Genomic DNA, 23177 nt, shown 5'->3' with positions numbered 1-23177 from the left:
GGGGGGGGGGGTGGGGGGGCTGCCTGTGGCAGCGGAGTATTTGAATAATGAAAAGAGGAATGTAGCAAGATATGCGATAAAAAATAATTGTCCCTCCTCTCCCATCAGTTACAATCACGGTGAAAGTCTCTCACATTCCCCCAATTATTATCACAATCTACTATAAATTACAGATGGATATCTTGAATTATTCATTATGCATAACTTAAGCGGTCGCTGGTGGAGACGGAAAATAATAAAGGAACTGCGAACGGCCCTGTCTTGCCGCATCGGTCCGCTCCGTGCTCTGAGGAATGTGTGCTGTTAGATTGATTGAAGAGGCCGAGGAAGAGAGGCAGGCTTAGCTCCACTCGCGGCTGGTCACTGGAATGCCGTAGCTTCTCACTTCTGCAACGGCCAGGTGGACCTCCGGACCTCAGGATTATACGCTTCTAACTGACATTTTTTTCTTTTTTACAAAAATGAGGTCGTGTCTTACGTAAATACAGTATGTTGTTTATAGGGCAGTTTGACAGGATTTTGATATTGTACATCAGGGTTTAAAGTTCTCTGGCACGTGCCGGATTTGTTCTTTCCATAAAATAATATTCCCTCAAACAAAACAAAAAAACACAGCATCTCGCATATTCAGTGTTTCCCACAGTGGTTTATAGTTGGTGGGCCTTAACTAAGTGAGTAATCATAACTCCATAAAATTCCAGCATAACGTCTCTAATATTTTGCTAATTATTAACCAATTATTAATTGTTTTGTCATGGTATTGCGAAACCATGACTTTTGCATATCTGTTTGTCGACCTTTATAAATGTAGACTAGTGGCTATTTAGAGTATTTAAATTCAACGAATACGCAGACCAGCTACCACAGCACCCCTGATACCACATATTCTGGAGTAAACCAGTTTACCAATCTATTAGAACTTTGCTTTTATGAGGGTGCAGTATTGTGATAATTTGAGACCTCTGAGAGAATGTTTTTCTAAGGATAACTGATACATGCTGTGGTTGTTGTCGTGCTGTGGTGTGTGTGTGTGTGTGTGTGTGTGTGTGTGTGTGTCTGCTTTTAAGCATGCATGTGCATGTTGTGCATGTGTACATCAGTGTGTATCTGTGTATAGTGCAAGTGGATGTGCGTACACAGTGCAGTCCATAAGTATTTGTACAGTGAAGCAAGTTTAGTCACTGGAACTCTGTACTCCAGCGCATTGAGTTTGAAATGAAATAATGAAAATGACTGCAGACTGTCAGCTTTCATTTGCGATATCCATATTCAGTGAATTGTACGTGTGTGTTTGTGTGTGTGTGAGAGCGTGTGTGTGAGTGTGTGTGTGTGAGAGCGTGTGTGTGTGTTGGTGCACAAGCATGTGTGTGTTTGTGTGCGTGCACATGTGTGTGTGTGTATGTGTATGTCTGTGTGTATGTGTCTGTGAGTGTGTGAGTGTGTGAGTGTGTGAGTGGGTGTGTATGTTTGTGTGTATGTGTCTGTGTGTGTGTGAGTGTGTGAGTGTGTGTGTGTATGTGTGTGGGTGTGTATGTGTGTGTGAGTGTGTGTGTGTGAGTGTGTGAGTGGGTGTGTATGTCTGTGTGTATGTGTCTGCGTGTGTGTGAGTGTGTGAGTGTGAGTGTGTGTGGGTGTGTATGTGTGTGTGAGTGTGTGTGTGTGTGTGAGTGTGTGTGAGAGTGTGTGAGTGAGTGTGAGTGAGTGTATGAGTGTGTGTGTGTGTATGTGTGTGTGAGCGTGAGTGTGTGTGTGTGTGTGTGCACAGTGATAAATCCTTGGCTCGCTCAGGGAAAGCAAACAAAGCACAGGTGGCAGGTTGTGTCCGTGAGTGTGTGAGTGTGTGTGTGTCCGTGAGTGTGTGTGTGTGTGTGTCCCCTCCTCGCACAGGCCAATCCCGCGGGAGGATCAAACGGCCGAGCGGATCGCCGGGCCGATGGATGTTCTTTAATTTCCCAAAGAGATTTGGCAGATGTATGTCCTCTATAGCCGGGTAATCCCACAACACACATTTACACACATGCACCCACACGCGCTCGCGCACACTAATTTATCAGTTCCACACAGATGACCCGGGAGCAAACAGCTCGGGAAGATAATAAGACGCAAGCCGCCGGGCCACAGCGCACACGCACAAGCAGCAGAGAGCGTTCTTCTTTATTCGCGTAAATCACCGTCCTCTCCTGCATTTCATTTCGTCTGCGGTACGGGCAGAAGAGGATACCGTGTAGATAATGTCATTATGTTTCAAAGTGCAAGGTGGTATTCGCATGCCAGGCTTCCATATTGAAAATCTGTTGAGGTTTGCAATCTCTTAATTATTTCTGGATTTGCATTTCAATAACTGCAATGCCGCATATAGTTTGGTGTGAAATAATGCCTGTTAGACACCGTACAATAACAAAGAGTGAGGAGATCATGTTCACCACCATCAAATACCCCCCTCCCCTAACTCCTTACCTCATTTCCTTATCCTAACCCACTACTTTAAACCTGGGCTGATTCATGGACTATGGATTTTATGTGTGTGTGTGTGTGTGTGTGTGTGTTGTGCTGATGCCAATTCCATTTTTTGTGTCTTGCCTCCATGACTAGAGTAATGTCAAATTTACAAATCACTGTGTGCGTCCTACTCCTGACTTGTGCACTGTGTTTACCAACGATCCGTCATAGGGAAGACCGAATGCAGGGATGGTGTCTGTGTGTGTGTATGCGTGGGAGTATGCGTGTGTGTATGCACTGGAGTTGACAGCAAAATCACGTCATATATCCTTTATAACCTTTGTTGCTATGCCCTCCAAAAGAAAAATTTCCCGAGTCTTGCCAGTGGGATTTTTTTTTTTTAATGGCACAACACAAGACCAGTTGAAAGAGAGTGATGAGTGTAAACCTTCCTTCTCTGAGCGTGGTGTGTGCACTGTCGTAATTGGAAATAATGACAGCTCGTGTGAATGAAGAGGGGGAAGGCAGAATGTCACGGAAATTACAGGGACCAAGAACGATGCGGGCCTGAAGGTCAAATGAAGGACACAGAGACACTCGGAAGCAAGCTTTCCCCCTCCTCCCTTCCACAACTAGAAATCAATGTCACTCCCCTTAACCCCCCTCCCCTCCCACCTGTGCCGTCAAACGCAGTGATTTGCCACTCACCAGTCTCTGCCGTGTCTTTCATCAAATAACAGAGGATCCTCTCAAATCAATTCACCCTTTGCCCTTCATTCCAAGAATTCAGATTCGAATCGAGCCTCACCCGAACTCCCCGGAAAAATGGCGACGGCAAAGTGATTCGCTCCTTCACCGTCGACCTGCGTTCGTCTCAAGCTGTCAGAAAATGTCAGTTGCGTTTCTGAAATCAAATTTTGCCAGGGTGATGTTATAACCTTGCTCAAGGGGGGGTTCAAGAAGATAAAACCTTACACTACTTTGAGGATTCAAATCCTGCATTGCAATGCATTTGGAAACTAAAATCTTCTTTGCTATTCAAGTACATCCAAAGAAAGTTGACATTTCATTATCCTTGAAACCTCTCCCAAAAGGACATTTTCACTGAAATGTTGCTTAATGTTCTCCTGCTGATGGAGGATGCATTGGGGAAAAGTGCCGGTAGCTCATAGATGCTAACAGATACATCAAAGTACAGTCCCTGTAGCTAACATGAGAATGAATGCGTAGACAAAAAAGTCACTGTAGCTGACAGATGAGAATGGATGCACAGAGGATGAGTCCCTGTAGCTGACAGATGAGGAGGGATGCACAGAGGATGAGTCCCTGTGCCTGACAGATGAGGAGGGATGCACAGAGGATAAGTCCCTGTACCTGACAGATGATAATGGATGAACTAATGACAAATTCCAGCAGTGGAAGGTGTTACGGAGAACCTGGACACCTGCTTCTTAGAAGGAAAGTCCCTGTAGCTGACAGATGAGAATGGATGCATTCAGGAACAGTCCCAGTAGCTGAAAGATGAGAAGGAATGAAGGAAATTCCAGTAGCGGACAGATGACAAAATGTTACTCAGAACCTGGACACCTGGCTTTGACTTAATGCAGAGGCGACATGCATATGACTACATTGTATCCTTGATAAACACTGTCCTGATTCTCATTATCCTTCACTAATCACTTTTACACAGGACACATTATTCATAGGGTCAGAGGTCAAATCAGATTTGTACAAGGAGGTGTGATTAATGCCATATTGATACAGCAGTAAAGGATTTTCATGAACACATATGTGAATATTTTAAGTAACTTGTTTATTTTTTTTATATATGGAATATGGTATTAAAGCATGAATATAAAATAATGTGTTTTGACAGTGCTGTGACTGAACAGGCCATATGTCACACACAGTGGAGGAAGCATGGCAAAGTGCATATTATCAGTCTTGCTGGCTGGGGAAGAAACACACAGGCCTTTTGTCAAAAACCCAGAAATCCATTATGATTAATTGATCCTCGCCTCCCGATCAATAATCGACAGGGGAATTTGACCTTGGTGTGAAATCAATTGGCCCGCATCTGTGGCGGCCGGGAATCGACCAAAACTATTTTGGCCGAAGAACCTGCTGAGTTGCAAAACGAGCAGCAGATCAATGGGGATAAGTAAAAGGGACCAATCAAAGGGGGAGAGGTGTGTATGGATTATTCATACGCTCATTTAGTGGAGCATTCTTATGGTGGGGCACGTTGCCGGGCTCGTTAATCACCGCACACGGCCACACCACTGACATTCATGCCTGTGGTAAGACATCATCCGTTAGCCATTCATTTGTGCGCAACGTCTGTTTTCACCCACAGATCTATCTGTGAATGGACAAGCCTGGGACAGATCTGCAGTGTGTGTGTGTGTGTGTGTATGTGTTTGTGTACATCCGTGTGTGTGTGTGTGGGTGTGTTGACTAACTACCAGCTCAGACAAGCTACCAGCACAAGCTCATACCAGCTCATACCCAGCTAGACCAGCTTTATGAGCAGCTTGGCAATGCTGGTTGACCAGCTCATACCCAACTAGACCAGCTTATGACCAGCTTGACCAGCTCAATTTTCAAACTGGCCTAGGGATTCTACACCAGGGTTCCACTTGAAATTGATCTCTAATCTCTAATAAAATAAAGTAAAAGAATGATGAAAGAAAGGTAGAGAAGACATGCAAACAGCTGGCAGCTGTGGCCCCGGGGGAGAGTAAACCTGCCAGCCGTGCTGGCGGCCTGCGGTAACGGGTCCCGTTGAGAGAGAGGAGCCGTCTCTGCCGGCACGTGGAGGGCTCGGGCCCCGTGCTCACTTCGCTGGGGGCACAGAGGCATCCTGGGAAATCTGCCGCTGCTACGGCAACATATCCTCTCCTTTCAATCCTGACCCCTGACCTTCGGAGTCCCCCGCTGATCAAGGGAACGCCAGGGGGCCGGTGGGGTTCAACTGAGCTCTACCGTAAGTGTATTTGATCTTGAACTGCGTACCATGAAGGCATTGTTTGTACTTTGCTGAGGGAGGGGTGGCTGTAATTACAGTATATTTAATAGAGTGTTTTCCAACACACTCAGGGGTCAGCCATGTGGTAACATGTCCGTCGTTATTTATCCAAAACCATAAAAACTGAACATAAAAACCATAAAGAAATGAATAATGTGTCCATCATGGAAGGCAATGGTGCTGAGCCCTGCAATACACTGCTTTTCAAAATGGCGCTCTAGTAGGATTCAGGGGATTCAAACCTCAAACAACCAAAATATTATTGAACTGATAAAATAATATGAAGTTAATTGAAAAAGCTTCCACATAAGACGCTTTCTTTTTTTGGGGGGACTTTGTCCGTTAACATACAGGACGGAACGTGGAGACATTCCACAGGCGGGAGGAGAAGTGTTGCGGTGTAGCGGGGGAAAAGGGGCAAAAAGGAGAGGGAAGCGGCCGATGAGAAGATGGCGGAACGAAAGAAGGATGAGAGGCTGGAGGACAAACGGACAGATGGAGAGGAAGATAAATGGAGAGCGGCCCGGTCCGTGCGTCTCAGTCCCAGGGCGGCGACGCGGGCCCTCGCGTGCCTCAGATGGGCCGCGCCGATGCAATTATCTCTCTGTGCCGAGGCTCTTTACGAGCCAGGAGAACAGAATGAAAGGGGTTTAAAAGTAATCTGAAATATAATAGACTCCTGCTGAGGCCCTGGCTGCCGGAGATCAATGCCGGGGCCAGACCCGGGCGAGCGAGAGAGAGTCGTTCTCTTCCCTGGCGAGGGAGACGCCGGGACCGCACTGCGACCGCCATCCATCATCAGCGAGGCCTCCGTCGCGCTTATTATTCCGCTAATTCCCGGCGAAAACTTCCCCTGAGTCTCCGCACCTTGGACTTTCGGACCCTCGTCGGATCGCAACTGTACATATCCACAGCGGAAGTGTTCCCCTGGATATGTACTGCACCTCCGCTTCCTTTTCGATGAAAGGAAAAATAAAATCTGAATCCTGTGTTTCGTGAAGCACTGGGCTGGTCTCAGAGGTAATTTAGCCAAGCCAAGCAATATTTAAAATGAGCCAAAATTACATACAATGCTTCCCCTTCGCCATAGTCCTGAAATCTGATGCCAGTCTTGAGGCGAGAGAGATTTGTGCCCGTAACTGCGAGAGCTGACCACGCCAAGCAATGCACCTTTTCCAAATAATTAAATGAGAAGTTTTTCAGTGTTTGGTATGTTTTTCAGTGTTTTGTTCAGTCATAACATACAAATAAATGGAAGTAAACATATAAAGCATATGTCTGATCACTAACACTAGCTTGATAGCTAGCTATTGTATAAGGTCAATATACAATAATTAAATGAATTATAGAACTTTATTGGACTTTTCTCAATACTCAATACTCCTGGCTATGTATCCTAACATCCTGTTGACCTTTTTTACTGCTACCGCACATTGACTAGAACCTGAAAGGCTCCCTTTGCTCCCATACTCAAAGACACACATGTTAGATTAGATGTGCTCCTGCTGTTGCCATTGACCTAGGCACTGGCCTCAGAAGTGAAGTCGGTCCACAGGCTAAAGAAATTGTACAGCAAGAGGGACCCCCTCTTTGGGGCCATTGAACTTTCTGTAAAATACTCTCAAACCCTGGTTGGCTGAATTGCATCAGGCCTTGGTTGGCTAAATTGCATCAGGTCTTGGTTGGCTGAATTGCATCAGGCGACATCAATCGAGCGCAGAAAAGTATTTGAAAGCAAAACATTGACTAGATTTGTTCAGAAAAGGTGAGAGCATATTGTGGCAGTCATCTTCTCCAGCGGTGAATGAAATTCTTCAAAGGTGAGAGGCAGGGTCCTGATGTAGTGCTGGCGGGATTTGGTTTACTGCCCGCTCATGGGCTTCCAGCAATTTATTCTGCACTTGATGGGGATAGGCACGGTCTGAGCGTACCCGTGCCGCCCAGCAGCTGAATGAGACACACTCGAGATCAGAGGCTCTGAGATCAGAGCGGGGAAGCGTCAGGAGCCGTGTGTGTATGGGCTCCTGTCATCGCCTATCAGTGCGTTACCGCTTGTCAGAGTGGGAAAAAAAAACTAACAACAAAACAACCCCCCCCCCCCCCCCAGCGCTCTCGTCTCTGAAAAATCACTGCATTTTTCCTCAGGAAAATGGCCGCAGCCAATAGCTCAAAAACAAAGAATAAATAAATGAGGCAATACAAAAAAGGATTTATCAAGCCAACCGAAGCCATCCCAGGGGATGTGAAGAGACTGGAGTGGGGTGAAAGAGAGAAAGAGAGGGGGGGTATAGAAATGAGAGGGATGGGAAGGAACCGGGAAATAAAGAGATGGAGGATAGAAAGTGATATATCTGCTAATTTTGCATGTTTGGTTGCGTCCGTAGACTTTGCGCACACACTGTTCCCTGGTGCCAAAGCCACACACACACACCATCCCTGGTGTTTCCCCTTCCAGACACTCAAATGCAGATCCACACGTTCTCCTCTGAGAATCACCGCCCTGCTGGCGGGACCCCCGGCAGGGATCCAGCCCTGTCCTCATGCGCTCTCCAGAGAAGCCTGCAGGTGAGGACGCGGCCCTGGGGTTCAAACGGCTCCCACAACCCCACGCTGCCCTCCAGTACTTTACTGTTCCATTATCTCTGAAACACCCGCTGAGAGCTTCATCTCGCCTGCAATAACTAACACAGGGGACTCGCCCTCTCCAAGTCCCCCCCCCCCCACCCCCCACCCCAGCAGCAATCACAGGAAGATCGCTCAACCTTCAGTCAGTGTCTCACAGTGCTGGCCTACGCTGCATGCTAACTCGCACATGCTCTGAGTCCAGTCAGGTACACTACTGGCCCACACTTCACACTTCCCTGCTTTCTTCCCTGAGCTGCAGTGTAGAATATGACCAAGCAGATCATACTGTGCACAGCTGTAGAAGCAGTGCAGCAGGCTACGTGTGTTACAAACACCAGTTTCACTGCGTTGACATTTCTTGAATTCTTCTTCAATTGGCTTTCCAATAGGCCACATTTGTTTGACAGTTGTATTGGCTCTCAGTCTTGAAAACATATCTGTGAAGCATATTCTACTCATTATTTGTAAAGACCTTCAGCATCTCCTGTGGTTTGGGTGACAAACCTACAATGCTTTGGCTTTTGGAAAACAATACTGTTTACTATATGGCCTGTAGTAATGGAAATGTCTCAAGTTTCTCTTGACTTCCATCCCCTTGTAAAATTTTAATTGCATTTTCAATCCAAGAGAGATTCCTCAGACAAATTCAAACTAAACCATGAAACACGTGACACATTTGACCGGTTGATTTGTAAGTTTGTTTACTAATTTTGTCGTTCTGTGCTCTGTGATAGACTAGAACGTCCCCGAATCCAGGAAGAGACCGAACTCCTCAGAGCTCAGTGGTGGCAGAATGAGGCGAGCGAGATGCCGAGATGCTCCAGTTGTTCCTGGCACTGGCCTGATCTGCCTCTCTCCTTGGGAATATCTTCATTTCCAGGCAGCTGCAATTCATTTAGCAGAATCATGCTCATAGCGGGGATGTGCTTGGTAGCAGCTTTCTGTAATCACCTGTACAAAACACAGTAATGTTCAATTCATAAAAAATTATCATTTATTCCCTCATCTTCTCTGAGCATGTCATTTTCTAATTATCAATTATTTTCCCCTTGCACATACAGTGGGGTCCAGAATTATTGGCACCCCGAATAAAAATGGAGAAAAGAGACTGCATATAATAAACAATATGGATAATGATCTATATTTTATGTTCAACCATATGGGAAAACAATATACTTTTATTTTAATACATTTACATGATTCAATATGTTTTATTTAGTAATCTATTTTTTTCTGAAAACTGCAGGTGCCAAAATTATTGGTGGTACAGAAGTCCTGTACCAATTTTGCATGTGTTGTATGACTTATTTTGACCCTTTCTTAACTGTATAAAATGTCCGAAAATATACAACAATTTGTACTTCTATCTCATATTTCTTTGTGGACGATTCTGGTGGCACTTTTCCATACAGGTGCAACTTTCACTTCCTGTACCTCAGGCTCTAAAATGAGATGTTTCTCACAGATTTTTCATATTTATGAATAAAAGGCTCGTCATTTGGGAGACAAGAAGAAGGCGACACACAAAGTGTAAAACACATTTTCGGCAATAATTTTGAGTATATGAACATAAAAGCGTTCATAAACTCTGAACATAATAGAAGGGTTAATGCTTGCTATCACAAGATTCAAATGAAGCTAATTAAAGAACATGAACATTAACTAATTTAAATACTTGAAAATGCATCAAACTCAAGACATTTTTACTCTGTGGGGAAAACACAAAGAGCAGTTTACACTGTGGGGAAATTCAAAGAGCAGTTTACACTGTGGGGAAAACACAAAGAGCAGTTTACACTGTGGGGAAAACACAAAGAGCAGTTTACACTGTGGGGAAATTCAAAGAGCAGTTTACACTGTGGGGAAAACACAAAGAGCAGTTTACACTGTGGGGAAAACACAAAGAGCAGTTTACACTGTGGGGAAAACACAAAGAGCAGTTTACACTGTGGGGAAAACACAAAGAGCAGTTTACACTGTGGGGAAAACACAAAGAGCAGTTTACACTGTGGGGAAAACACAAAGAGCAGTTTACACTGTGGGGAAAACACAAAGAGCAGTTTACACTGTGGGGAAAACACAAAGAGCAGTTTACACTGTTGTAAGCCAGTCATAAGTAACATTTGGTCTCATGCGCTGGTCAGCTTGCTGACTTCCCCCTCCTGGAGCATACATTGTTAGCCCCCACCGTTGGCACACATGTCTGTGGGGGAGAGCTAGAGAAGGATTCTTAGAGGCGCCTTCTTGGGCCCTGGGGGCTCCCTTTTCTCACATTCCAGAACAGGAATATTGGAGATGGTATAAAGATGTTTCATGATAATCCCAGGTCAGAATATAGTGATGTTTGGTGTTATTCCGATTGGTTCAGTGCGACTGGTGTAATGGTCTAGTTTTTGTAACAGTCTACCGTTGATATCATAACCATTCAGGAGCCGAGGGGAAACTGGGCAAAAGCTGTCTCTGTAGAAGCCATGTGTTTTAGCCCCCTGCCTGGTGGGCCTGGCTGTAAATTATAGATGGGTGACTCACTTTTAGGGTCAAGAACTAAGGCCTGGAGATAAGGAGAAGAAACCAAACAGTCTGGGATGTCTCCTTTCCTTTCATTCACCCAAATCAGGTTTATCCAAAAGGTATATTACCATGAGAGGCACAAAGACATATTTACAGCATAATGCAGTTATCTCTTGGATTAAATATTCAAAACTGCTATTATAGTAAATAGACCCGGTAACACCTTGAAAACATTGCCCATGTGATCCTTGTATTATTGCATTAAGTCTTATGTAATGGTAACAGGAATTGCATGTAAAATGGATAATCAGGAGGGAAGTTTCATGATAACTGCAACATAATAAAACATAAGGGTAATCTGTTTGGTATGGATGTGATCTGATAAAATCAAGGAATCGGATGAGATACATTTCATACCAAATGGAATTTAATAAACTATAGTTTCAGTATCCCAAGGGAAAACCTACACGTCCTCTCCTGGTAATCATCTCATTTTCCCTACTCAACAACCCCCAACGGTGGGGGTCTAAATTCCAGATTTGACCACCCCTCCGGGTTGATTTATGGCACTGCCGCCTGGTTCCAAACGTATGATTTGGCATAAAAGCAAGGAAGACAGACCAATCTGGGAAGATCGTATTCGACTTCCCACACAACATGTCTTGTGTATGTATGTATGTATGTATGTATGTATGTATGTATGTGTAGCAGTGGAAGATCGTATTCGACTTCCCACACAGCATATTGTACGTGTATGTAAGTATCAGGAAGATCGTATTCGACTTTCCATACGGCATATTCTATACTCTGTGTTTGTGTGTAGTCCAAGCAGGCTAGGTATGATTATTTACTCTATTTCTATTCTTAATTTGTGTATTTTATACTTGATTGTGATATTCTAAAGCTAGTAACCTACCTGTCGGCGCTGGTTCCTGCCAAATTAGCTCTAAGGAGCCCAGTTAATGCTACGCCAACCTGGGCTCGCAACTATCATGGCAGGTTTGCATGTATTGTGTTGACTGGACCCGCAGCCTCTGAGTTCTCCACCGAACTGAGATTTCAGCAGTAATGCTAATCCCGGGAGCATCTATTGAGTAATGGTGGCGCAGGTACAAGTTGAATGTAATCACTCCCGAGGTCCGCGTAAATTGCAAACCCAAATTTCTAAATTATATTTTAAATGGAGTCAGATAAACGAGTAAAACTATTGTAACCACTAAGCGTACAATACGGCCCCGGAGAATATTAAGAATTGTACTGATCCGTTTCTGGCCAGCTATAAGCGGGATATGGGGCAGGTCAATCCATATCCGACCCATGGCAACGGACCCAGTATATTCTTAAACATAATTGTGCTCTGTTCTTGTACGGAGGATAATAATTAACCCAACTAATGTTCTCCCAGCAATGCCAGAAGGACAAGCACGCAAAATACCCTTCGGCCCCCGCTAAATTCCGTCATTGGGTTAGCTGTGGGGTTTTACACTGTGGGGAAAACACAAAGAGCAGTTTTGATTTCACAGTTGATAAATAGAAAGAACACAGCATTAACTCAACGAGTGCGCAACGCAATCTGACCGGCTTTGTGTGCCTGCAGAACTGCAAATGGCGCCATTAGACATAACTGCAAAATAAGCTTTAATTGGGTAATTAGACAAAGTGGGAATGAGCCGTTCAGGGCAAGCAATGAAAGGCGTATCGGCCATTAGCCTGTGAGTGTATTGTGTGAAGCTATTACTTACGTTGCGGGAATACGATCCTTGGTGCGATCACTGCCCTGGACTGCAGCCAGAAATTGAGACTGTCGGCGCTGCGTTGTCTTTGCTGACCAGCACCTGGCGAAACCAGACTGTCATCCAGAAGTTTCCCTGTGCAGGCACTCAAACAAATTGTCCTTTGGAATCCAGCGTCACCCAAAGTCCCTGCCCAGCCTCCATCTTGGCCCCTAAAAGGGGTATGGTTTTGAAAGGCACCTTGAACAGGTTCACAAGACGAGATGAACCTGTCAGTTGGATGTAAGGCTGCATTTTGTAGGAAGGCACAGAGGTATCTTCTGAACATTATGGGTAGTTACATTCCAAAAAATCATTTTCTCCATAAAGGCATACGTTTCAGTTTCCAGATGTAGGTAGGCATGCAAATTCAGGGGTCTCCAACCCTGTTTGGAGATCTGGAGATCTACCATTTTGAGTCTGCCATTTTGTATTTTTGTTGTTGCTCAGAATGTAGTTGATCAATTAAACCTGTTGCTTAAATGTTAACCCCATCTGAATTATTGTGTCTGAATTTGTTGCTGATTTCAAGGCGAAGACTAAAATCAGCAGACCCTGGTTGTGGACCCCCATAGGACCCCCAGAGTTTAGGACCCCCATAGTTAAGCGGTAATTGTATGTCAAAGCTAGGACTCTGTGGCTTTTAATATGATGCCTTGTATTCGGACACAGGCATCCTAGGCTTGGGGGACATCCCCGTTGTCTAATCTCAGAGTTCCATTTCGAAGCTCTGCAGGCTCTGGACCTGTCACTTTTGACTGATGGATCTGGGCTAACAATACACATGCTTTTTTTGTCTGCGTGGCTCCAGTTCCAACCAATGACTGGTCCTGGCCAAAGCTACCACACAGTGACCCCTAGTGGTGTATCTCTCACATGCCTCCTGATTATGTGTTGCGCCATCACTGACATTCTGTGTCTGTGGGATTCTGTTTCTGTGGATTGGCCTTCAGGAACAGACCTCACACCCCTGGCAAACTGCCATAATTCCTGGATTTCTGTGTTTACTTGTTGTTCTAAAAATTCACTTTTCGGGACAACACCCGGACTGGGACAGTGAGGGGTTTCTTTTTGCATTCATTGCTTTTTTTTCATGGTGAAATTTTCAATCACAATGGTAACAGGATATACCGTTTGAAAGCGTTAAAACCCACGGTTCTATCTGTATAACTTATTTTAAGATTCCATTTCTTTAAGGGTTCCTTATTTTGTAACATGTTTTCTATCGGCTTTCTAGAACACGATGAGCCCAAGCACGAGCATCTCTGACCAGTATCGGTAACGTAGTTACAGGGAAAATGCGTTACCCCCATCCCTGTGTAAGAAAAGTGAGGAATGTCTTTGACTTGTTGATGCAGGTTGGGTATTTGACAAAAACGTCAATCAATGGACCTCAGCAAATATATTAGTATATAAGATGGTATTATTGAGATTATTGCATTTATTTTTTATGATCTTCTCGACCTGTTGCTGTCTGAGGAGAGCTGCAGGGAGGTTGAAACAGACAGGTAGGGGGAAAGTTTCAGGATAAAAAGTGTTGTATAGTTTAGTCAGCAAAATGCTGTATTTTACACCTCATAAGACCCATAATATAATTTATCAGCTTCAATGTGTCCTTTTGGAGCCTCCAAATGTACTTTTTGGAAAACTGCCTAGACATAGATGATAATACTCATTTTTGGAGATATTGTTCTCAAATTGGAAAGGGGATTTCTCCAGTTTTGTGACTTGGCTCCACTGTGTTTCTAAGCACACCAGTCACCGCTACAATAATCTGTATCCAGTCAAAACAGAAAATATTTTCTGTGAGGACACAAAGCTTCAAATGTCACTGTGTTTGAGCTTCTCTAACTTCGAATTACAGTAACTCTTGGAAAACAAACCCCAAAGGGTTATCTTCCAGAGGTAACCAGAATTAGGCCTGTAGTAGTCTACTTTATCAAGGCAAAGAGAAGCTTGTTCCATAACTCTGTCTACATTAACACCCGGAAACTCAGTGGAAGTAGCCGGTCCGGTGGTTCACGGATCCTTCGATGAGAAATCAATCAAAAGGACCTAATAGGTATAGAACGAATGGGAGATGCACGTTATTTAAGAAAATTCAGCATAGTGCTTTTGCCAATTGGCTAAATATTTTGAGGACAACTTCTGCATCCAAAAGTGAGTCTAAGGGTGCTTTCACACCTGCCTCATTGGTCCATTTAAATCGAACCTTGGTGCGTTAACCGGCTGCCGTTGCGAGCTGCACTGTGCATTATAGGTTCCGGTTATGTAGGTTTAATGAGATTTTAACTAGCAGCATTACAAGACCGGCATATGTGGGCGGAAGGTGAATTATTGTAATCACTCATCCCATTGTAACAATTTCAATGAAGGGCAATGATGGACCCGCTTCATCGGTACCAGATACGAGACAAAATTCGCCAGTGTGCCCGATTGTGCTACATTCAACGTAGGCGAGAGATTTGTGACCACCGCAATGGCGAATCAGCAGCTCGGTATCAACGCGTACATTGAACTGTGCGATAAACAAAGCAGCTTTCGCAGAAAAGGATTTGTGGTACTCATAAAACAATCCCCTGCTGTAACATAATTTTAAATCGCATACTGGGGAGATATAAGAGTCCAATTATTGACGGCGTCTCTATACATGCTCCCATTAGACATTATTATCCGCAAACCATATATTCCCACTGTTATGATGATGATACTCAGTAATATATTAATCACAAAAAATAATGTTTGAAGTGAAATGTTTGCATTTGCCGAAAGCCTCAAAAGACAGGAAATTATATTGATCAGCCCTAACGCTAACAGCAGCCTGCTCTCCATCAAGGTGTATCAGCACAATTCTTTGACAACTGCTACAGCCCTGTATATGTCTACTGTACTTCCAACAACCTGTTTGCCTATTCACCACTGGGCAGATTGCTTAAGGAGCCTAATTCTCTTAATTAAAGAGCCTAATTCACAATCTTGCTCCATACTTCGCCAATTTCACAAACATAGATTAAGCCTAGTCTGAGACTACATTCAACTTTGAATTGAGATTCTCCATACAAAACAAAATTTAGTCCAGGACATATTTAGCAATAAGTGTTATTTCCAACATGCCCATGTGTCCTTTTTGGGATCGCTTGCTGTATCTTTTGTCACTCAGTCAGCAGAGCTTGTCCACAAACTGTGCTGGTACGTAGCATATTTCTCTGGTGTTTTTCTGCATATTTTATCAAGGGTGCAAACCAATCTGGACCTGATTGTACAAACCGTAAATCAAGATTAGTAGTATTTTTATCTTTATTTAACCAATTCACAACCTGTTACATAATAACATAGATTGACAGATCATTGAAATGGAAATGTGAAATGATATTGTATTCCCTAGGCACAGTAAATTCCATGCAATAATTGTTTGTTTAATTGAGAGCGTGCAGTGCCAGGTGGCCATTGTGAATTGTTTCACACAAACGTTTCTGAAACCCGCTCAGGGAGGGGAATCCACATCCAGCACAAATGGTTGCCTGCAGTAACTGCATTGTCAGGATTAGTCAATTAACATTTCTTGTACATTAACAGATAAAAGATAAGGACAACTTGCCTTGGGGTTATTAATTGGCTGTTTGCAGAAATTACTGGCTAATACTGTAGTTTCAAGTATTCTGTTTGTATTTAGAGGACTGATTTCTAATGTCTGATGTCTTTAAAACTGCAGTTATAAGATTCAAGGCCAGATTTTCCCACACAGAACCAATCAATGAACTGTTTCTACAGCAGGAAATTCCTGCTGGAAAATACGGGCTGTCCAAAACCGCCCCCTAACTGCTGCGTCCTCAAAATACAGTGCAGCCCGAAAGTATTTGGACAGCAGTACAATTTCAGTTCTTTTGGCTCTGACTCCAGCACATTGGATTTGAAACAATGAATATGAGGTAAAAATGCTGACTTTCACCATTAATTTGAGGGTATTTACATCCATGTTTGGCTATCTGTGAAGGAATGGCATCCATTTTTATACATAATCTCCCCATTTTAGGGGACTAATACTAATTGGACAGTTTGTCTCTCAGCTGTTTTAGTCAAGTGTATTCAATCGCTTCCTTGGTAAAGGCAAAAGAAAGCTTTCAGTATCTAGTCATTATGATGCAGATAAATAACAAAAAAAACAGTCGGAGGCATAGACCAAACAATATGCATACTAAAATTCTTTGGTACATCATTAAGAAACATACTTGCTCAAGCTCTTATTTCTGGGCTTATTTAACATGAATAAATGTTCTCTCTAGCTTTATCGGTGAACAAAATCCATACTTTTGGATCACTTTTGATTTATCTTTCTTTGTGTTGGCTGAAAGGCAGGAAACTACTAGTCTCCAAATAAGCAGGCATCAAAAACTATTGTTTTTTGAGCATGTAAACTACAGCCTGTTCTTGCGTATTTGTGTGTGTTTACACGTGTGCATGGATGTGTAAGTATGTTTCCTTTCAGGCTTGTCGACTGCCAATTTGCTGTGGGTTCTAAACCCTAGCCCTCACTCTTGATATGATGTTACATTCTACCCATTTTTATGATACTGTCACTTTAAATGGGACGGGCATGATTATGGCATTATATTAAAGGACCTTTCACAGAGTGAAGGGCCAAAGCGTGACTTGGCCATTGGCGCATATATGAAACTTGCCATCACATCAATGAAACTGTCTATATAACACCTAACAGGTAGTTTGTGTATGTGGATCTATTAAATAACTATGGAAGTGAGCGTACTGAAAAGCCCCTGCCCGGGACCTCATTATTCCTCCCCATCAGGGCTGGTTAGCCGGCTAGCCTTCAACACATCAGGCAAATTGTGTTCCAGCAGGAGGCATAATTATCTCAGGGAACAAAGCCCAAGGGCTCCCCAACGCAGGGAAGAAATTACGCTCCTTTATACACCTCCATGTGGGGACTTCACTTTTTTTATAGTGCTCCCGAACCAATTGAATTGCTCTGTTTGATGTTTTGCTGTGCCGTGTTACTCAGATTAACACTCTTCCGCAATACTTGCTCTTGTCCAGTTCGCCTGAAAGCAAGGCTTTTCTCCCTGCAGGCAGTGCTGTGATACAGAAAGAAAGAGTCTGAGGTTCCTGAGAAACATCACCCCTTTCGTCCTCGATCTAAACCCCTTCTGTCCGTTTCTGAACCATTTCGTTTGCGGTGAAAATGTTATGGGGCTATGATGGCGAACGCTTAGCTAGATCAGCCGTGTGTTTGCTAAGCACCTGCAAGGACATGAGGCAATAAAGAGCTGGATGGAGTTACCAGGAGACAAGCCACTTCCCCTTTGTGTCACACCGTAGGGCCATTATTATATTTGTAAAAGGTCAGGGCTTCTAACGGGCCACAATAGCCCATATCCAAGCTCATTCTGAGCTATGAGCTAATGAGAAATTAGCATTTTTTATATCTCCCTGCCCAGGGACAGCAGATGAAAATTAGCTAGTGGCTAAAATCTGGTGCAAAGCATCTCCTCTCATTAACTAAGATTGATGTTTTTTATACGTGGTCCCTGACAAATAAACTATAAACAATGCCTCCCTACAGGAGACATTAATGCAGAAATAAACAAAACCAAATTTCAGTTTAATTAAATTATTCATCAGAAATTCTAATAAAAAACTATCTGTAATCTGGGAACTTCCTTGCTAAACAACTAAAAAGAGAAAGCTATGCTTTTAAAGACTCACAAGGCAATATCAAGACAACAAAGACAATAGCATTTTAAGGTATTATTATAACCATGAATACAAAGCAATGCCATTCTGTTTGACAGGAGTGATCGTGATAGAACCGGAGTGCACTCTTGCAAATCTATCCCTAGTTTCCTTTAATATAATTATGGCAAGAACTGCCCTGTGCTGAATTGAAATAGGTATAAAAAAAGAAAATCAGAAAAGATGATTGGTTATGAAAACAATTGTATGATTTTATCCCCACAAGAAATAAGTAGGAAGTGCATTTCCTTTCCTGCTGTACTGTATCTTATGCCGTATTTAATTATTTTTATTTGTATTTTATTTATAAATGTGTCTACTTCTTCTACTTCTCTCAGCATACTTGGAGTCTGATGAGCCCTTGGGTCCTCATGCCAACCGCTAATAATTATCATTATCATATTTATCCAGTATTCTTAATGAATGCCTTTCCGCAGGGAGTTTGTAATTATGAATTTGTACATTTGGGGCGCCCTCTTAGAATTCTGTGACCAGTTTCACCTTGGTTTCCTTACTTATTCTGCTCTTATGAGCCGTGCGGAGGCACAGTCGGATTACGAGCAAATGCAAATTGAGGCCTGCAGTTTTGATGTGTGTCCCTACATAAATGGGAGGAAGTATGTAAGAGAAAGGATGGGAAACCATTATGTACATGGCGATATCACAGGTGAGCCAAATGGTCTCGTTCACTCGCAGTTTGGCAAAGGCACTTACCTCACCAGTGACCTCATTGTGGCTGTCCATCGCAGTCCCTATGGCAACGGGTGGCATAATAGCCTACTGGGGACAGTTGCTAAGCTGCGTTGCCATGTGAGAGATCATTGATCACCCAGACGTGAAGCTCCAGCTGAAGGAGAACAGTAATGTCATGTTGCGTGAAAAGTGTACACATAAAACCATCAACCACGGCGGATGGCCATGTCCAGACTAAAAACCCTAATAGCCCTAATGGCGTCTACAGTGCTGCCAATAACATTTTGACCTGCATTCGAGATTGTGAGGGATTAGCAAATGGCACAAGAGCCATTCCTCAGAAGTAACCCATGGACACGAAAGATCAGTCAAGCAACTGCTGCCCTACTTCCACTAGCAGCAGTGTGCCTGTTTGGACATTTGAGGTCTTGAAATGTTCTGAAATGCTCCTCCGATAGGGGAGGTGCAGAAGGCTGTAAATTAGGGTCATTCCCATAAAGATAATACCAAATAGCAGGGGACCAACTAGGTGTCTGTAACTTATGGGTATTCTAATTATCGGAAGGTCAGTTGGATGCAGAGTTAAGTCACAGGTCTTGGACCAGCTATATTTACTTTGAGCTGACCAGTCTTTCCCCGAAAAGGATATCATATCTAGGAGAAGGAAGAAACTTTGGTCATATTGATTGCTATGATCATCATTGAAAGCCACCCCTCTAACGCCAACAAAGTAACCATATTCAAAAAGACCCCCAGAACAGAAGTACGAGTGGCATTTTACATGTAAACCACAGTCATTCATCACCAGCTAGAATTTATTCTGACTCCCATCACTTCATCATGCTGAAGCAGCCATTGTGTGAATTAGGTTTACTGCTCAGCATCAGTGCATGCACAGCAGTGTGTTTACTGATGCAGAAAAGGGCGTGCGGTTGTACGTTAAGCCGGAGGAACGTTATTAATCCCCCCTCCCCCCCCGTTCTTTCATTTGTGCACTCAACTTGGTGTCGATACACTTTTGAATGCCATGTATCTTATGATTTAGTGAGCTTGATTTAGTGCCATGGAAACACTTCTCCTCCACAAATGGAGATGTATGGAAGGAAAATGACACAAACATGTCAGCCGGGTGCCAGTGCTTGTACGGCCTTATCCTTAGTTTGAGCGTGCTGAAAATAACCTTTGTCTTCCATACGAGAACATAGCCAGCCCCTTTGGCATTCTATCAAAAGGCGTTTGATTAGATCCAATGCACTCTGTCAGAAGGAACAGAAGTGTTTAAAGATAAAAACACGGTTCGAAAATATAATTCAAAAAGAGGATGTTGTTTTTTTATTCCTTTGTTGGACCACAATAAATATACTGCATTTAGTTCAGGATTGGCCAGCATGTTGATAACAAAGAAGAATGAGAAAAATTGTATAGACTGGCAACAGGACTGGTCCCAGGTCCTAACCAGATGACTTAATAATCACTTTTGCCCCATATGGGGTATGATTGTGTCAGGAGGTGAGGGCACTTGGAGGAGGCCTGGCATTTGTGGCACGGGTTGAGTCGCGTTCCATACTTTCGGTTTTGTGTTTGCGTGCGAGTGCGTGGACCCCCATCTCCCTCGTGCGTTGTACCCCCCCGAGTGGCTGAGTGCGGGCTGGCCTGTGCTGTGTGGCCCGGCTCAGGAGAGGGACTGAGAGCGAGCACAGAGTGGAGTGGGGTACTTCCCAGTGTGCGGTGTAACACTGACGCTCACGCGGCCGGGGGCAGTCGGTGGGTGGGGCCATCACACGAGCAGGGGGTTGGTGGAGACGGGAGGGGGGTTCAGAGGGGGGCAGCCGCCCGTGCATTAACTGTTTTTTTTTTTATTGTAAAGAATGCTTACCAAATCCTGGCGTCCTGGTTGTTTGTGGTGGGTGGATTCCTGAAGCTGTGTTGGGGGGAAGTGGGGTAGCTAGTGCGACTCCTGACACCCTGACAATTGAACTATTTTACCATGAAGCATTCAGGTATGCCAACAGTCGCAGTGTAGGCCCTCTGACCTTCTGTCCTCGGTGAGGACACTACTTCCCTGAGCTCAGTATAGCATTTCTCTTCTCTGGCAGCACAATCCACAGTACTGTTTGAAAACAAGATGACAACAAACAAGTTGATTTCAGTGACCATATTGGGAAAAGAGCGAGCTAAAGCTCAAATGGTAAGAAACTGAATCAAGTTTTGATGTTGAAATGTGTTTATTCATAATTGGAAATATTTGTTTTGTCTACAATACAAATTTAACACACTTATGATGGTCTCGACTCACAAGCCAGCATGCCATTGATCTTGCAGTACTTGTACATGGGGACTTTGGAACATTCAATCCCATGACGTTCATACATGGAGTACTAAATTTACAACTGGCAACCATTTTGAAAGATGCTCCACGCTCACTATTCAGTGAGTATATAGAGTTATTGTCTGTAAAACGATGTTCTTCTGCTTCAACAAGACCCCCGACAGAGGAACAACTGTGCATTAAAATAAACTGAAATGGCTCCACAGGGCATTTCAAAACAACCATAATCACAGCCTAACTAGACGTAAAATGTGTAATTGCATATTGAACCAAGCCGCATACTTTTAAAACAATTGTAAATCATTTATTTAAAGAAATGCCTCTACTACTTTTTTCTCATACAGTGCATGTATGTATTTCTTATGAATATGACTAAAAGGTGTTTTGGCATTTACATCCATATTGGCTGATCCGTATAGGAATCCACATTTTTATACATATTTCTCCCATTTTAGGGACTAAAAGTAATTGGACAGTTGGCTTCTCAACTGTTTCTGATTAGTCAGGTGTATTGAATTGCTTCCATAGTGCAGGTATAAGAAAGATTTCAGTATGTAATCTTGATTCTAGGCTTTTGATTGACTTTGGAGTTTTTGGCATATGCCAACACGAGAACCAATAAAAGTCTAGGAAGCCATTATAAGGCTGAGAAATAATAATAAAATAAATGTAATACATACTCTGTCTTTCCAGGTATGAGCTTTAATGCATTTTTAAATAAAAGGCAAAGTTTAATATTTTTCCGATGCATGAAATCAAAATGGACGCTTATACCTCAGAGCTGAGCAGTCACCTGTGCACAGTGAAACCTGCCTGGAAATGATCTTTCCACGCTGTGAGCCTTTGTCAAACTCACAGCACAGTCTTTGCCACGTTTCAGGTCTGTCTGGCCATGTTTTATGTTTATTCATTTTGTCTTCGTCAAGTATTGTCTTATCGTGTATTATGTTAGTCTAGGTTCGTCATGTTGTTTAGTTTGACGGGACTTTATCTAACCATCGTTTCTGAGTCGTGCATTTTGGGTCCAACCCCCACGCACCCGTCTCAGTCTTATTGAGTAGCTTTCACAGTGCTGCATGCTGCCCACCATCTCATGGATGTGCAGAACATCAGTACACTCTGATAGCCTTCTGGGACTTCTCAAAAATATCTTCATTTCTAATGAACTTCATGTTCAGGGTTCTCTCGCAAACATGCACATTAAATAACGGCAGTTTATAACTAGCTTCCTATTAGCACATAAAAAAAACAAAAAAACTGGAGCCATTATGAATTCCATGAATTTCCCTTTTTTGTTTGTCTTTTTTATGGACAATGTCAGAATATCTGCAGACCCCAGAGGTACCAGGCAAACACCACAAACCACAGACGACGGAAATGCAGAATGCAGATTATGCAGGAGTTAGGAATGGTAAAATAATAAGGATGACACATATGTATAAATATTTCTCCTTTTTTTTCTGCATTTTTGTTTTGTTTGCTGGTAAAACACACTGTGGCTCCGCCATTTTATATTGTTGTCTATTCAAACAAGTAGCTTGGATCAGGCACTTGATCAATATGTACTGCCCCATAAGATTAACAAGACATCGATTTCAACAATCTGCCACCTTTAAGAAGGACAAGGTTATTTCTCTATACCTCTGTCTTGATCAGAAATCCCAAATCCCCTGATGATTGTTTTTAAAAGGACCAGCATTTGTACATGTTTATTTAGAATTGTTCTACCTTTGCCTTGAAATGTGGTTGCTGTAAGTGTTGTAGTTACATCACAGTGCTTCTAAAATCACATGTGCATGTACTGTATACAGTTAGTGGGTCTGCAACTGTAATGCAGGGACTAGCCATGACAGACACCAATATTACAAATATTTTATTTTATTTTTTTCAATTGCTCAGGTTGTGGGATTGTAATGCCATTTGAAATGTAAATGTATTTTTTAAATTTCAAATAGGGTTTCCTCATTTTTAAAAGCTACACTTGCCTGTCATCAGCTGATTGACATTCTAATTAACATCATTATTTAAA

The sequence above is a fragment of the Conger conger genome, chromosome 6, assembly GCF_963514075.1.
Source record: "Conger conger chromosome 6, fConCon1.1, whole genome shotgun sequence".
Classification (NCBI taxonomy): Eukaryota; Metazoa; Chordata; class Actinopteri; order Anguilliformes; family Congridae; genus Conger; species Conger conger.
This window is presented reverse-complemented; position numbering follows the sequence as displayed.